We start from the raw sequence: 16,800 nt of genomic DNA on the forward strand, positions 1-16,800 counted from the left end.
TGTTTATTTTTCAAAACTTTTTTTTTTTAAATTGCGTGCGCTCCCTCATAATTTTAATAACCAGCAGAGGGAAAGCCGACGGCTGATGTTAATATTCTGGGAAAGCCAATAGCCATGAAGGTTCCCAGGCTATTAATATCAGCTCACAGCTGTTTGCTTAGCCTTTCCTGACATGACATGGGGGCCCCCCTATAAAATCAAACCAGAAAAGGCTAGGCAGACAGATGCGGGCTGATATTAATAGCCTGGGAAGGGGCCATGGATATTGGCACCCCCCCAGACTAAAAACATCAGCACTCAGCCATCCCAGAAATGGCACATCTTATAGTGAGTATGCATCGGGAATGTAGTTATGTAAAATTTAATTTTCATATATACAATTAAACACAGGCGCCGGATGATGGGACAACTCTCCCATCATCGGCTCAAGCTGTCACTGTTATATGTGACAGCAGACATAGCCGGGTGGGAGTAGTAGCCCCAACAGACGCCTGGGTACACGCACACCCGTGCCAGAAACACACACAGACACGCACAGCCAGACGCCCACACAGACACCCACAGACACACCCACCCATATTCTCATACATTCTCCGACCACACTCTTCCTCCTTCTGACATAATTTCCTTTCTGCAGCTTTTTTGGCACTCAAATCCGCAAACCTTTTTACACTTCCGGTTTGGCTGCGGATTTGACTGACTCAATGGGTGCAGAAACACAGAATGAGCCCCATATATTGTTCCATACAGTATTATGGATACCACATAGTGCTCCACACAGAATAATGAGCCACATATATTGCTCCAATAAGAATAATGGACCCCATATAATTCTCCATACAGTATAATGAACCCCATATATTGCTCCATACAGTATGATGAACTCATTTTACTGTTTGGAGTATTATATGGGACAATATAATGGGCCCCATATAATACTCCAAACAGTATAATGAGCCTCATATATTGCTCCATACATAATCGACCCCATATAATGCTGCATACAGAATGGGCTCCATATAATGCCCCAGTATATAATGGGTCCCATATATTGCTCCATATACAGTGGGGCAAAAAAGTATTTAGTCAGCCACCAATTGTGCAAGTTCTCCCGCTTAAAAAGATGAGAGAGGCCTGTAATTGACATCATAGGTAGACCACAACTATGAGAGTCAAAATGAGAAAACAAATCCAGAAAATCACCTTGTCTGATTTGGCAAGAGTCATTTTGCAAATGATGGACCCATATTAACCCCCTTTACAGGATGTCAACCAACGCCTTAACCGTCTGGAAGTCGAGACCAGCACACCATTTTTTAATCAGATAGAGAGGGGCATGTCGGAACACCTTACGCCTGAACTCCAGCTCAATGTGATGTAGGCCTGCAATGCTGCTTACGTTCAAGCTATGCAGCAGACTCGGTACTTACAGCAGCCACAGTTGGTATTTCCACCTGTGCCACAAATTACACACAACCTCAATACTGAGTTCTGCTGCATACCACTGTACGGCCACCACCATGCCCAGTCCTGCCGCACACCACTACACCGCTACCACCATGCCGGGTGCTGCTGAAAGCCACTCCACCACCACCACGCCGAGTCCTGCTCCTGCATGGCTGTCAAACAAATACAGCAAAGTCAGCCCCTTGAATCTCAGTTAAAACTTAGCATTTAATATATATACCTAAAAAAGAAAACATGAATAAACATTATATACATAAAGTGCTCGTGATTACCAGTGCACTAGATAAAAAATGGCACAATCTCACCCAAATTACTGTTAGCTGGCACTCGGAATTTTGCTCCAAATATCATGAGACCAGACGATGGGAAGAAAGGACATCAAGACCAAACAACAACAGAGGGGGGAGAGGGGGAAACACGGGGGCCTATTTACCCTGTCGTGCCCTCTGCAGCCAGCTCCCGCCCTTACAAGGGCAGTACCCAAGTGTGAGCCTGTTTTTTGGTGCCCCTGGTCAAATATAGCCTCCCTGAAAAAATTGTGTCTTCCCTACGCGTTTCCCCACCCGTTTGGGGGGTTCATCAGGGGAAGTTTATCCAGGCTAAAGAAAAACGTACGAAGTCACCTGCAGTGGCAGGGTATGACCTCTCTGTATGCCGAGATCCTGTGTGTAAGGAAAAAATGGTCTCTCACCTGTTCAATGTTAACCGCCATTATATAGAGAGGGGAGATAGGTTGGAGGGTGGTGCTAAAATTAAGCGTCTGACATCACTTCCTCCTTTATTCCAAGAAAAAATATATTTCTTTCTTTATGCATAACCTTCTGTTTTCTATAAATTAATTTCGTAGCCCTTATTTTCGCTTACTTCTCTCACAAATACTAGCGTTCTCTTTATTATCTGATTATACACATTTCCCTTTTTCATTTGCTAAAACTTGCGCAGGCGCCATAGCGACCGTACCATGTGACCAGAGGTCCTGGTCGGCGTTAGTTTACTTCTGCGCATGCGTTCTGGATAAAGTACAGGAACCCGGTCAGCTGATCTAAGGTCCTGAGCGTCATGCATTCTCGACGGTTTCCTTTATCATTTGCCAGAAATTGCGCAGGCGCCATGGCGACCGTACAGCCCATGTGACCACAGGTCCTGGTCGGCGCTAGTTTCCTTATGCGCGTACGTTCTAAAATTAATACAGGACACCCGGTCATCTGATCTCAGGTCCTGATCGTGGTAAATTCATGACGGTACACGTGCACGCCCCTACTACCATTTCCCACCCGATGTATCGTCGAAGCTACTCGGGTGTACTCTATGGATAGTTTCGGCACCCCCGGGGCTGACTTTGCTGTATTTGGTTGATATTTGGAGTCAGAGACATTCAGAATAGAACTTCTGGGTTGTTGTACTGCTTATATCCTGCATGGCTGTCCACCGCCACCACCACTAGGCTGCGTCCAGATCCTGCACTGCTGTCCACCGCGACCACCACTAGGCCGCCTCCAGATCCTGCACGGCCGTCCACCGCCACCACCAGGCCGGGTCCACATTCTGAACACCCAGCTGACCCCACCACTCCCACCCTCTAAAGGAGACACAAAAAAAGGCAGCCGCCTAAGACGTGACAGAAAGCAACATGTCCATCTTGAACTGTCCTCCCACCTCTCCTCCTGCTTCCTCTTTGACCGGATACAATCTGGCTTCCGACCCCATCACTCAACTGGAACTGCCCTAACTAAAGTCTCCAATGACCTACCTGCCAAGAGCAAGCGACACTACTCTGTCCTCCTTCTCCTGGACCTGTCTTCTGCCTTTGACACTGTGGACCACTCCCTTCTGCTACAGATCCTCTCATCTCTTGGCATTACAGACTTGTCCCTATCCTGGATCTCGTTGAAGTAAACCTAGCATTCAACTTAAATGCGTGAGAAGAAGTTTATATAAGTTTTAATAAACTTATTCTCACGCATTTAAGTTGAGTGCTAGGTTTACTTCAACTATATTGACGGTTTGGGAACCTAACCTTAGCACCACCCCTTAGCTGTGCACACGGTGTTTTTTCTATCCTGGATCTCGTCATATCTGACAGACCGAACATTCAGTGTCTCCTTCCCCCACACCACCTCCTCACTCCGCCCCTTGTCTGTCGGTGTTCCTCAAGGGTCTGTTCTAGGACCCCTACTCTTCTCCATCTACACCCTCGGCCTGGAACAGCTCATAGAATCCCACGGTATGCAGTATGATCTCTACGCTGATGACACGCAGATCTACCTATCTGGACCTGACCTCACCTCCTTACCAAAATCCCACACTGTCTGTCTGCTATCTCTGCCTTCTTTTCTGCTCGCTTTCTAAAACTGAACATGGACAAAACAGAATTCATCATCTTTCCCCCAACCTCACTCTACCCCTTCACCAGACTTATCCTTCAATGTCAATGGCTGCTCACTTTCCCCAGTCCCACACGCCCGGTGCCTCAGCTTGATCCTCGACTCTGCCCTCTCTTTCAAGCCACATATCCAAGCCCTTGCCTCCTCCTGCCATCGCAAACTCAAAAATATCTCCCGGATCCGCACATTCCTTGACTGCGACACCACAAAAACACTAGTGCATGCCCTTATCATCTCCTGCCTTGACTACTGCAACCTCCTACTCTCTGGCCTCCCCTCTAGCACTCTGGCACCACTCCAATCCTACACTCTGCTGCCCGACTAATCTACCTATCTCTCCGCTATTTCCCAGCCTCTTCCCTATGCCAAGCCCTTCACTGGCTTCCCATCGCCCAGAGACTCCAGTTCAAAACCCTTACAATGACATACAAAGCCATCCACAACCTGTCTCCACCATACATCTGTGACATGGTCTCCCGGTACTTACCTACACGCAACCTCCGATCCTCTCAAGATCTCCTTTTCTACTCCCCTCTCATCTCTTCTGCCCACAGCCGCATCCAAGACTTCTCCCGTGCTTCCCCCATACTCTGGAACTCTCTACCACAACACATCAGACTCTCGCCTACCATAGAATCCATCAAAAAGAACCTGAAGACACACCTCTTCTGACAAGCCTACAGTCTGCAGTGATCCTCAACCTACTGAACTGCCGCACAACCAGCTCTACCCTCTCCTAGTGTATCCTCACCTATCCCCTGCAGACTGTGAGCCCTCGCGGGCAGGGTCCTCCCTCCTTATATACCTGTGTGCCTTGTTTTTTGCTCATGTTTATTGCATTTGTCTGTATTTGCCCCCTTTTCACATGTAAAGCGCCATGGAATAAATGGCACTAAAAAAATGTATAATATTAATAATAAATAAGAGTCGTGCCACCAGAAGTGTCGTACTACCTCTACCCTAACCTCCCAATGTGTCTGTTGTCCAGTTTTTCTCTCCCTTCCAATGTGTCTTTTCCGTCACATGCTTCCACTCCTAATGTGTCTACTTCCATCCTTGACCTCCCAGACCCCACAAGTTTAGTTAGCCCTGGAACCCCTTCATTGTCCACCCATAGCCAATCCTCCCAGCTCCACACCCACCAGGTCCATAACATTTCCCCCTCATTGGTTCATAAAAGCTAATTTTTTGTTGTTGTTTTTTTAAATAAATTTGTGTTTTTCCCCAATCACTGCTTGTTGTTTGTCTCCTTCGTCGCCGTGAACACACGTCGCCGTGTACACACACTGTTTTTGCCACCTCACAGCTCCATGACACACAATCTGCTGCCCCTCTTCTTTATTTGCTTTACACTGCAGCTTTACTTCTTGTGTTTGTCATGGAGCTATGAAGTGGCAAAAAAACACAAAGAGGACTGAAAATCTCCAAAAATATATATTAATACAGCAAAAAAGGTCAGGGGTCAACAATGCTCACCTGCCCAGGTGTCAGCACTAGTGCACTCAGGATGCAGTGTTTTCTGCATCCTGAGTGCACTAGTTCTGACACACAGGCAGGTGAGTAAAGATATGACGTGGATTAGTATAATCTCTACAGTCTCCATTAATATATAGAACTATAGAAATGCAGACTGAAGAGACGATAGAGCTAATCCAAAGTCACCTACCATAGCACTGACCTCAGAGAGAAGGTGTAGTGTAAATCATGGGTTACATAACCCAATTTGGTTATAATCCAATCCCTGTCTCATGCAATCTGCATGATACAGCGGGTGGATTTTTATAAAAACTGTAGTTGTGAACCGGTGATCACCTTAAATAACTAATATAGAGGGCACTTGGAACAGGTGTTTAACTAGAGGTGTTTTAATGTCAAACATTAAAGATGCATTTTAATAATTACAGGTACATAACATTACACAACATTACAAGAACACTAAGGCCATGTTCACACTTTGCGGGGTGCTCTGCAGGTTTATCCCGCAGCGGAATTGATAAAATCTGCAGGGCAAAACCGCTGCGGTTATCCCTGCAGATTTATCGCGGTTTGTTCAGCGGTTTCCGCTGCGGGATTACTCCTGTACTATTGATGCTGCATATGCAGCAATATGCAGCATCAATAGTAATGATAAAAATAATAAAAATTGGTTATATACTCACCCTCTGATGTCCGGATCTCCTGGGCGTTGCACCCGGCGCTCCAGTTCCAAAGATACTGTGCCGAGAAGGACCTTCGTGACGTCACGGTCATGTGACCGCGACGTCACCACAGGTCCTGCTCGCACAGCAAACCGAAGACCGGACGGCCGCGGGCAGCGCTGAGAGGTGAGTATAGCATTATTTTTTATTTTAATTCTTTTTTTTTTACACAAATATGGTTCCCAGGGCCTGGAGGAGAGTCTCCTCTCCTCCACCCCGGGTACCACCCGCACATTAACCACTTACTTCCCACAACGTGGGCACAGCCCCATGCGGGAAGTAAGCGGTTCAATGCATTCCTATGGGTGCAGAATCGCAGCGATTCTGCACAAAGAAGTGACATGCTGCGGGTTTTAAACCGCTGCGGTTCTGCGCGGTTTTTCCCGCAGCATGTGCACAGCGGTTTGCGGTTTCCATAGGGTTTACATGTTAATGTAAACGCTATGGAAACTGCTGCGGACCCGCAGCATCAAAATCGCCGCGGATCCGCAGTAAAAACTGCAAAGTGTGAACATGGCCTAATCCATTTCATCTTGCCAGGACAGACGTCCACTCTCAGAAACAAAGTAGGATGCAAATGTATCCCTCATTTGGGCAACTTCAACTGTTGTCCTGGGAGGGTGATGATGGTAATCTGTCCGGGGAGGGTGATGATGGTAATCTGGCAATGGATTACTTACAGGTTCATCAAGTTTAACATTGGGTCATTCTTCAGCCATTATGTAGTTGGGCAGAACCACACACGCCTTGACAGCCTCATCGACTGTCTCAATTTTGAGATTAATGGCTGTCCCTAAAATGCGCCATTTCGAGAAAAGGATACCAAAGGCACACAACTGTTCTTCATGCCCTGGTCAGTCTAATTAAAAATGCTTTTTTTGTGTGTCAAGTCCCGACTGGAGTATGGTTTAAGGAGGTTTCCATACATCTGAAAAGCCTCATCCCCAACCACAACAAATGGCATTGGTGGGCCTTGAGTGTTGGGAAGAGGTTGTGGCAGGGGGAAATTGAAATGATTGCCATACAACTGTTGGCCCATGTCCGAGGTTTTAAATGTCTGGGAGTCATTACCAGAGCCAAATGATGCAATGTCCATGGCGACAAAAGTACAGTCCGCAGCTGCAATTGCCATGAGCACTATGGAAAAATATATTTTTTTATACTTAAAGTACTCTGATCCAGTCCAGGTTTGGTAATTCTAATATGTTTTCCATCCACTGCTCCCAAACAGTTGGGAAAATTACAAATTTGCCAGTATTTATCGGCATTTTCCTGCCAGATTTCCGTGGTGGGTAGGATAAATTCCTCACGGAGAACATCCCACAAAGCCCGGCAGTTGTCTGCGACAATCCCAGATAGTGTGGAAATTCCTATCTGGACCTGGAAATGGAGCGATGATAGGCTCTCTCCGGTAGCCAGGAATCTGCCTAACAGAGAAAGAAAAAAAAAATTCAGAACAATATTTATGACTGGGGTTTTGCAAAACAAAGAAAGAAAAAAAATAAATAAAAGGACATGGCTTTTATAACAATAATATTTAGGACAGTTTTTTTGCAAAACAAAAAAAAAAAGGGAAACATATTAAGTACATTGAAGAACAATAAGAATTGTGAAAGGCATTAATGTTTAAATATTACGAACCTTAGTGTCACCAGCAGACGTTCCTCAGCAGGAATCGCTCTACGGAGCTGGGTGACCTGCCTGCTTATGGCTCCTTGTACTCGGACCAGAAATTCCATGAAACTGTCGATCCTCGTGTACTCAAAATGTTTCTCCTGGTTTTCACAGAGGTCACTGAATAAGGAGTGGTAGGCTCCATGGCTCTGTCGTAGTTCAAGAATTGGGTGCTGCCAAAAGCGCCGACACCGTCTTCTCTGTTTTTCTCTTTTCCGTTCTTGCTCACAAGCAAATGCAAAGGAAAGAAACAAGTTGACATCCAAATCCAGATTCCGATAGAAACTCTCCATGCGAAGATTCATCTTGACGCAGGATACAGGAGCAAAATCTGAGGATTTCATCTGTACAAGGGTGAAATCCCATGATCCACGCCCATTTGGCGCGACGTGTTTCAAGGAAATTCTCCTTGAAACATTTTTTCCTATCAAACGCATGGGCATAAAAACCGCTAACGCCTGCAAACGTTGCGTTTTTTCTCGTCATGCATAAGCTGATGCGGATAAAAAATGCTGCATTATCATGAGTTTGCATGCGATATGCTGCGGACTCAACTGCAAATGTGAACCTAGCCTTACCGATGCAGCTATTCGGTAAGCGCTATAGCTATTCAGATAAGGAGTTATCCAAAGCTATTTGCTCATAGATATTTATAATGTTGAGCCATGAAAATAAAAAAAAATATATATAAAAATTTTCCCCACAAAAATGTAATTTTTTCTCAAAATTTAGCAGTTTCATAAAGGTAACAGGAGAAATTGCACCATACAATTTGTGGTACAATTTCTCTTGAGTACGCTGATACCCCTTATGTGGGGGAATACTACTTTTGAGGCACAGTGCAAAGCTCAGAAGGGAAGAGTCGCTATATTGGAGTTCAGATTTTTGCTGGAATGGATTGATGGTGCCATGTCACATTGGCAGAGCCCCTGAGGTGCCAGAACAGCAGAAACCCCCTATATGTGAACTCATTTTACAAATTACACTCCTCAACTAATTTTTCTAGGGGTGCAGTGATCATATTAACACCACATGTGCCACACAGAATTTTATACCACTGATCGGTGAAGAAAGAATAATTACATTTTTACCACTAAAATGTTGTTTTAGCACCAACTTGTAATTTTTCTGAGGGCTAATAGGACAAACTGAGGTCCTTTTTTTCCTGAGTGTGTCAATACCCTACATGTAATTGGGAAATATTTTCCAGGCACAGTGCAAAGCTCAGAAGGAAAGGAGCACCAGATTTTACGGTTATGGTTTGCAGGTGCCATGACCCACTGGGAGAGCCCATAAGATGCCAGAACAGCAGAACCCCCTCATAAGTGACCCTATTTTACAAACTACACCTCTCAATAAATTCATCTAGGGCAGCAGTGATCATATTGAAACAATGGGTGTGTGTAGAGGGGTAGATTCAGTTTAGCACGGTTGTCTGCATGTTGATTGCATGGTATTGTGTTTTTTAAGTGAATAAATAAATACTGAGTTTTATCTTAACCCCTTCCTGACCTCCGCTGTACTATTACTGTGGAGGTTGGGTCCCCTGCTTTGATGTGGGCTCCGGCAGTGAGCCCGCATCAAAGCCGGGACATGTCAGCTGTTTTGAACAGCTGACATGTGCCCGCAATAGCGGCGGGTGAAATCGCGATTCATCCGCCGCTATTAACTAGTTAAATGCCGCTGTCAAATGCTGACAGCGGCATTCAACCGGCGCTTCTGGCTGCGCGGCCGGAAATGCTCGCATCGCCGACCCCGTCACATGATCGGGGGTCGGCGATGCGTCTGCATAGTAACCATAGAGGTCCTTGAGACCTCTATGGTTACTGATGCCAGCCTGCTGTGAGCGCCATCCTGTGGTCGGCGCTCATAGCAAGCCTGCAATTCAGCTACATAGCAGCGATCTGATGATCGCTGCTATGTAGCTGAGCCGATCCAGTTTTGCCAGCTTCTAGCCTCCCATGGAGACTATTGAAGCATGGAAAAAGTAAAAAAAAAAAGTTTAAAAAAAATATGAAACAAATATAAAAGTTTAAATCACCCCTCTTTCTCCCCATTCAAAATAAAACAAACAAACAAAAAAATCAAACATACACATATTTGATATCGCCGTGTTCAGAAGCGCCCGATCTATCAATAAAAAAAAGGATTAACCTGATCGATAAATGGCGTTGTGAGAAAAAAAAATTGAAACACCAGAATTACGTTTTTTTGGTCACCGCGACATTGCATTAAAATGCAATAACGGGTGATCAAAAGAACTTATCTGCACCAAAATGGTATAATTAAAAACGTCAGCTCGGCTCGCAAAAAATACGCCCTCACCCGACCCCAGATCACAGAAAATGGAGACGCTACGGGTATCGGAAAATTGCGCTTTTTTTTTTTCCTATTTTTTAAACAAAGTTTGGAATTATTTTTTAACACTTAGATAAAAAGTAACCTAGACATGTTTGGGGTCTATGAACTCGTAATGACCTGGAGAATCATAATGGCAGGTCAGTTTTAGCATTTAGTGAACCTAGCAAAAAAGCTTAACAAAAAAACAAGTGTGGGATTACACTTTTTTTGCAATTTCACCGCACTTGGAATTTTTTTCCCGTTTTCTGGTACGCGACATGCTAAAACCAATGATGTGGTTCAAAAGTGCAACTTGTCCCGCAAAAAACAAGCCCTCACATGGCCATAAGTTATGGCTCTGGGAAGGAGGGCAGCGAAAAACGAGAACGCAAAAAACGGAAAAGGGCAAGGTCTTGAAGGGGTTAAAGGTGTAGCAATAGGATACAAGGTTCTTTTGGTGTTTCTTAGTTTTTGATCCTTGGTTACTAATTTTTCTTGTTTTTTGTTTTTATACCATGGGTGTGTCACAGAACTTTATACCAATTGCCAATGAAGAAAAATAACTTAATTTTTACCACCAAAATGTTGTTTTAGCCCCAGATTTTACATTTTCGCACAAGAAATGGTTAAAAATGGCACAATCATTTGTCCTACAATTTCTACTAAATGTGGCAATACCCCATATGTGGCTGTACAATACTACTTAGTCATACGGAGAGACTCGGGAGGATCGGATCGCTAGTTGCCTCCTGGAGCGCAGATTTTCTAGAACAGTTTGCAGAATCCATATACAGAGCCCCTAAGTGCTGGAAGAGCAGAATCCCCTCCCTCAAGTGACCCCATTTTGTAAATTATACCCCTTTGGAAATTTATCTACAGGTGTAGTGACTATTTTGACTTCATGGGTGTTTTCCAGAAACAAGCAGCAGTGAATGTTGCCGAGTGAAAATTGTAAACTGCCGTTGTAGTGACCAGTACATTATGGCCAAGCCCGTGCTTCTGGAAACATGCACCAGTAAGGCTTCTTTCACACTAGCGTCGGGCTCGGTCCGTCGCAGTGCGTCGGGCCGAGGTCACCGACGCTAGCGTTGTCTCCGCTGCACAACGGGGGCAGCGGATGCATTTTTCCAGCGCATCCGCTGCCCCATTGTGAGGTGCGGGGAAGTGCGGGGAGGTGGGGGCGGAGTTCGGACTGTCGTGAGCAAAAAACGTTACATGTAACGTTTTTTGCTCCCGACGGTCCGCCACAACACGGCGCAACCGTCGCACGACGGTTGCGACGTGTGTCAATGCGTCGCAAATGCGTTGCTAATGTTAGTCAATGCAGAAAAAACGCATCCTGCAAGCACTTTTGCAGGATGCGTTTTTTCGGCAAAACGACGCATTGCGACGTATTGCAGTTAACGCTAGTGTGAAAGTAGCCTAAGTTAGGTGGACTCTCATTGTGTCAGCAGTGCCAAACATGTGGGCACGATATGTCATTTAGGCACACTGTGGGGCTCAGAAAGGAGGCATTTGGAATTGGGAGCAGAGAATTTGCTGAATTTCTTTTGGCGGGTGAGGAGCCATTTCGCTTTCCAGAGCCTTTGTACTACCGGTAACGTGGAAGCCCCCTATATTTCCATTAACAAATAACAGACCTGAGTGGGGATTTGCTTTTTTTGTGGATTGAGTTGAAGCTTTTATTTGGAACGTTTTACATAATGTTTGGGATCACATTTATCCGCGCGCTACACTGAGCACTTACTTTGGGGTTTCCATCTAAATCTCTGAATGACGTGATTCAGATGAAACCCCCGATGGATCCATTCACTATAATGAGACAGCAGAGTGGCAGACGGCACTTTTAGGGTATGTGTCCACATTCAGGATTGCATCAGGATTTGGTCAGGATTTTTCAACAGTTTTTGTAAGCCAAAACCAGGAGTGGAACAATTAGAGGAAAAGTATAACAGAAACATATGCACCACTTCTGCATTTATCACCCACTCTTGGTTTTGGCTTACAAATACTGATGAAAAATCCTGACCAAATCCTGATGCAATCCTGAACGTGGACACATACCCTTATGCAATCCTAAAAAAAATGGACACCGCCGGATCACAGGTCAGACTGCGTCCAAAGTGCCTCCATCTGCCTCATTATAAGGAATTTAGCAGATGGTAATTCCAATTTTGTTTAGTAAGGGTTAGCATATCAGAATTTAAATAAAAATAAATATACTTTATTGCAAATCTTTAACCCCTTTACCCCCAAGGGTGGTTTGCACGTTAATGACCGGGCCAATTTTTACAATTCTGACCACTGTCACTTTATGAGGTTATAACTCTGGAACGCTTCAACGGATCCCAGTGATTCTGACACTGTTTTCTCGTGACATATTGTACTTCATGATAGTGGTAAAATTTCTTTGATATTACCTGCGTTTATTTGTGAAAAAAATGAAAATTTGGCAAAAATTTAGAAAATTTCGCAATTTTCCAACTTTGAATTTTTATACAATAAAATCACAGAGACATGTTACACAAAATACTTAAAAATTAACATTTCCCACATGTCTACTTTACATCAGCACACTTTTGGAACCAAAATTTTTTTTTTGTTAGGGAGTTATAAAGGTTAAAAGTTGACCAGCAATTTCTCATTTTTACAACACCATTTTTTTTTAGGGACCACATCTCATTTGAAGTCATTTTGAGGGGTCTATATGATAGAAAATACCCAAGTGTGACACCATTCTAAAAACTGCACCCCTCAAGGCGCTCGAAACCACATTCAAGAAGTTTATTAACCCTTCAGGTGTTTCACAGGAATTTTTGGAATGTTTAAATAAAAATGAACATTTAACTTTTTTTACACAAAAAATTTAATTCAGCTCCAATTTGTTTTATTTTACCAAGGGTAACAGGAGAAAATGGACCCCAAAAGTTGTTGTACAATTTGTCCCGAGTACACCGATACCCCATATGTGGGGATAAACCACTGTATGGGCGCATGGCAGAGCTTGGAAGGGAAGGAGCGCCATTTGACTTTTCAATGCAAAATTGACAGGAATTCAGATGGGACGCCATGTTGCGTTTGGAGAGCCCCTGATGTGCCTAAACATTGAAACCCCCCAAAAGTGACACCATTTTGGAAAGCAGACCCCCTAACGAACTTATCTAGATGTGTGGTGAGTAGTGTTGAGCATTCCGATACCGCAAGTATCGGGTATCGGCCGATATTTGCGGTATCGGAATTCCGATACCGAGTTCCGATATTTTTGTGATATCGGAAATCGGAATCGGAAGTTCCCAGTGTATGGTTCCCAGGGTCTGGAGGAGAGGAGACTCTCCTTCAGGCCCTGGGATCCATATTCATGTAAAAAATAAAGAATAAAAATAAAAAATATGGATATACTCACCCCTCCGACGGAGCCTGGACCTCAGACGTGCAACCGACAGCCTCCGTTCCTAAGAATGAGCGAGTGAAGGACCTGCGATGACGTCGCGGCTTGTGATTGGTCGCGTGAGCGGTCACATGAGCGGTCACGCGACCAATCACAAGCCGCGACGTCATCGCAGGTCTTTCACTCGCTCATTCTTAGGAACGGAGGCTGCCGGTTACAGCGGTTACTACCAGGGCGCGTCAGAGGGTGAGTATATCCCTATTTTTTATTTTTATTCTTTATTTTACACATGAATATGGATCCCAGGGCCTGAAGGAGAGTTTCCTCTCCTTCAGACCCTGGGAACCATCCAGGATACCTTCCGATACTTGTGTCCCATTGACTTGTATTGGTATCGGGTATCGGTATCGGCGATATCCGATATTTTTCGGATATCGGCCGATACCATCCGATACCGATACTTTCAAATATCGGAAGGTATCGCTCAACACTAGTGGTGAGCACTTTGACCCATTAAGTGATTCACAGAAGTTTATAATGCAGAGCTGTAAAAATAAAAAATCATTTTTTCACAAAAATGATCTTTTCGCCCCCAATTTTTTATTTTTCCAATGGTAAGAGAAGAAATTGGACTCCAAAACTTGTTGTACAATTTGTCCTGAGTACGCTGATACCCTATATGTGGGGGTAAACCACTGTTTGGGCGCAAGGGAGAGCTCGGAAGGGAAGGAGCGCTGTTTGACTTTTCAATGCAAAATTGACTGGAATTGAGATGGGACGCCATGTTGCGTTTGGAGAGCCCCTGATGTGCCTAAACATTGAAACCCCCCACAAGTGACAACATTTTGGAAAGTAGACCCCTTAAGGAACTTATCTAGATGTGTGGTGAGCACTTTGACCCACCAAGTGCTTCACAGAAGTTTATAATGCAGAGCCGTAAAAATAAAAAATCATATTTTTTCACAAAAATTATCTTTTCGCCCCCAATTTTTTATTTTCCCAAAGGTAAGAGAAGAAATTGGACCACAAACGATGTTGTCCAATTTGTCCTGAGTACGCTGATACCTCATATGTGGGGGTAAACCACTGTTTGGGCGCATGGCAGAGCTCGGAAGGGAAGGAGCGCCATTTGACTTTTCAATGCAAAATTGACTGGAATTGAGATGGGACGCCATGTTGCATTTGGAGAGCCACTGATGTGCCTAAACATTGAAACCCCCCACAAGTGACACCATTTTGGAAAGTAGACCCCCTAAGGAACTCATCTAGATGTGTTGTGAGAGCTTTGAACCCCCAAGTGTTTCACTACAGTTTATAACGCAGAGCCGTGAAAATAAAAATTATTTTTTCCCACAAAAATTATTTTTTAGCCCCCAGTTTTGTATTTTCCCAAGGGTAAGAGGAGAAATTGGACCCCAAAAGTTGTTGTCCAATTTGTCCTGAGTACGCTGATACCCCATATGTGGGGGGGAACCACCGTTTGGGCGCATGGGAGAGCTCGGAAGGGAAGGAGCGCCATTTGGAAAGCAGACTTAGATGGAATGGTCTGCAGGCGTCACGTTGCATTTGCAGAGCCCCTAATGTACCTAAACCGTAGAAACTCCCCACATGTGACCCCATATTGGAAACTAGACCCCCCAAGGAAGTTATCTAGATGTGTTGTGAGAACTTTGAACCCCCTAGTGTTTCACTACAGCTTATAACGCAGAGCCGTGAAAATAAAAAATCCTTTTTTTTTCCACAAAAAAGCTGGATTACTTACCGGTAATGCTCTTTTAATGAGTCCACGACAGCACCCCACATGAGAGAGAGGGATCTGCCTATAGGAACAGGAAACCTACAGAATAAAAGGAGGCGGTCCCCTCTCCTCCTCAGTTTAGTTTTCAGAGTATAAGGGGAACCGCAAAGTTTTAGTATTAACTCATAATCAGCAATTAAAATTGTCTTAAACTCTATACAACCATTATTTGTGAGCTTAAAAGAAGGAAATTGTGCAAAATTTGGGAGGGTAGTAAATGGGTGCTGTCGTGGACTCATTAAAAGAGCATTACCGGTAAGTAATCCGGCTTTTTACCCTTCACCACAACAGCACCCCACGAGAGATTTTCATAGAGTCATTATCTGGGTGGGATTACTGTACTAAGAACAGCTCTACCAAAGGTCAGGTCAGAAGATGTAGATAGATCAAGTCTATAATGGTTGTAAAAAGTTGAAGGTGTTGACCAGGTTGCGGCCTTACATATTAAATGGATTGGTACATCTGCTTGTTCCGCCCAGGAGGAAGCCATGGCTCGTGTTGAATGTGCTTTTATACCCACTGGAGGAATCTCGCCTTTTGATGCATAGGCCAAGTAGATAGCTTCTCTGATCCACCGAGATATGGTAGATTTTGTGACCCCATGTCCTTTCTTGTGGCCCTGAAAGGAGACAAACAGAGCCCTACTCTGCCTCCATTTCTGAGACCTTTCTATATAGGTCTCTAAGGTGTGGAACTTATGTTGTTCTGGAGTTACAGGGGAATCAAAAAAGGAAGGGAGAAAAATTTCCTGTGATCTGTGGTAGGTGGGTGCCACCTTAGGGAGGTATGAGGGGTCTGGTTTTAGGACTATCCGATCTTGAAATATTAGTAAGAAAGGTGGGTCTAACTCTTCTAGCTGAGGTTAGGGCTACTTTATATGTTAGGACATTTAGAGGTATGGAATCTAGTGGCTCAAATGGGGAGCTGGTTAAGGCCTCCAGTACTAGATTTAAATCCCACGGAGGTAGACGGGGAATATGGACCGGGTTACTACGTTCACAAGACTTTATAAATCTGGAGATCCACCTATTAGCTGCTATATTGCATCCATATAGGGCTCCTAATGCTGAGACCTGAACTCATAAGGTGTTTACCGATAACTCTAATTCTCGTCCCTTTTGTAAGAACTCTAGAATAGGTGTCACCGGAACTTGCTTAGTGAACGGTACTGTATAAAAGTTTAAGAATTTATTCCATACCCTACTATATATTAGGGTGGTAGATCTTTTTCTACTTAGTAAAAGGGTGTTTACTAGTTCCACTGAAAACCCCCTTGACCTTAATAGTTGCCTCTCAAATTCCACGCCGTCAAGTGAAGTCCTTTCACTTGCGGGTGGAAAAAGGGGCCCTGGAACAGCAGCTCCTTGTCTGATGGAAGAATCGATGGGTCGCATAGACACATGGTCTGGAGACAAGAGAACCATGGTCTCCTTGGCCAAAAGGGTGCAATAAGGATTACTCTTGCTCGTTCCCTTCTGATTTTTCTGATCACTAGTGGAATCAGAGACATCGGAGGAAAGGCATATGCCAGTTTGAACTTCCAAGGGTGGT

This window comes from Ranitomeya variabilis, chromosome 3 (genome assembly GCF_051348905.1).
Source record: "Ranitomeya variabilis isolate aRanVar5 chromosome 3, aRanVar5.hap1, whole genome shotgun sequence".
NCBI classification, from domain to species: domain Eukaryota; kingdom Metazoa; phylum Chordata; class Amphibia; order Anura; family Dendrobatidae; genus Ranitomeya; species Ranitomeya variabilis.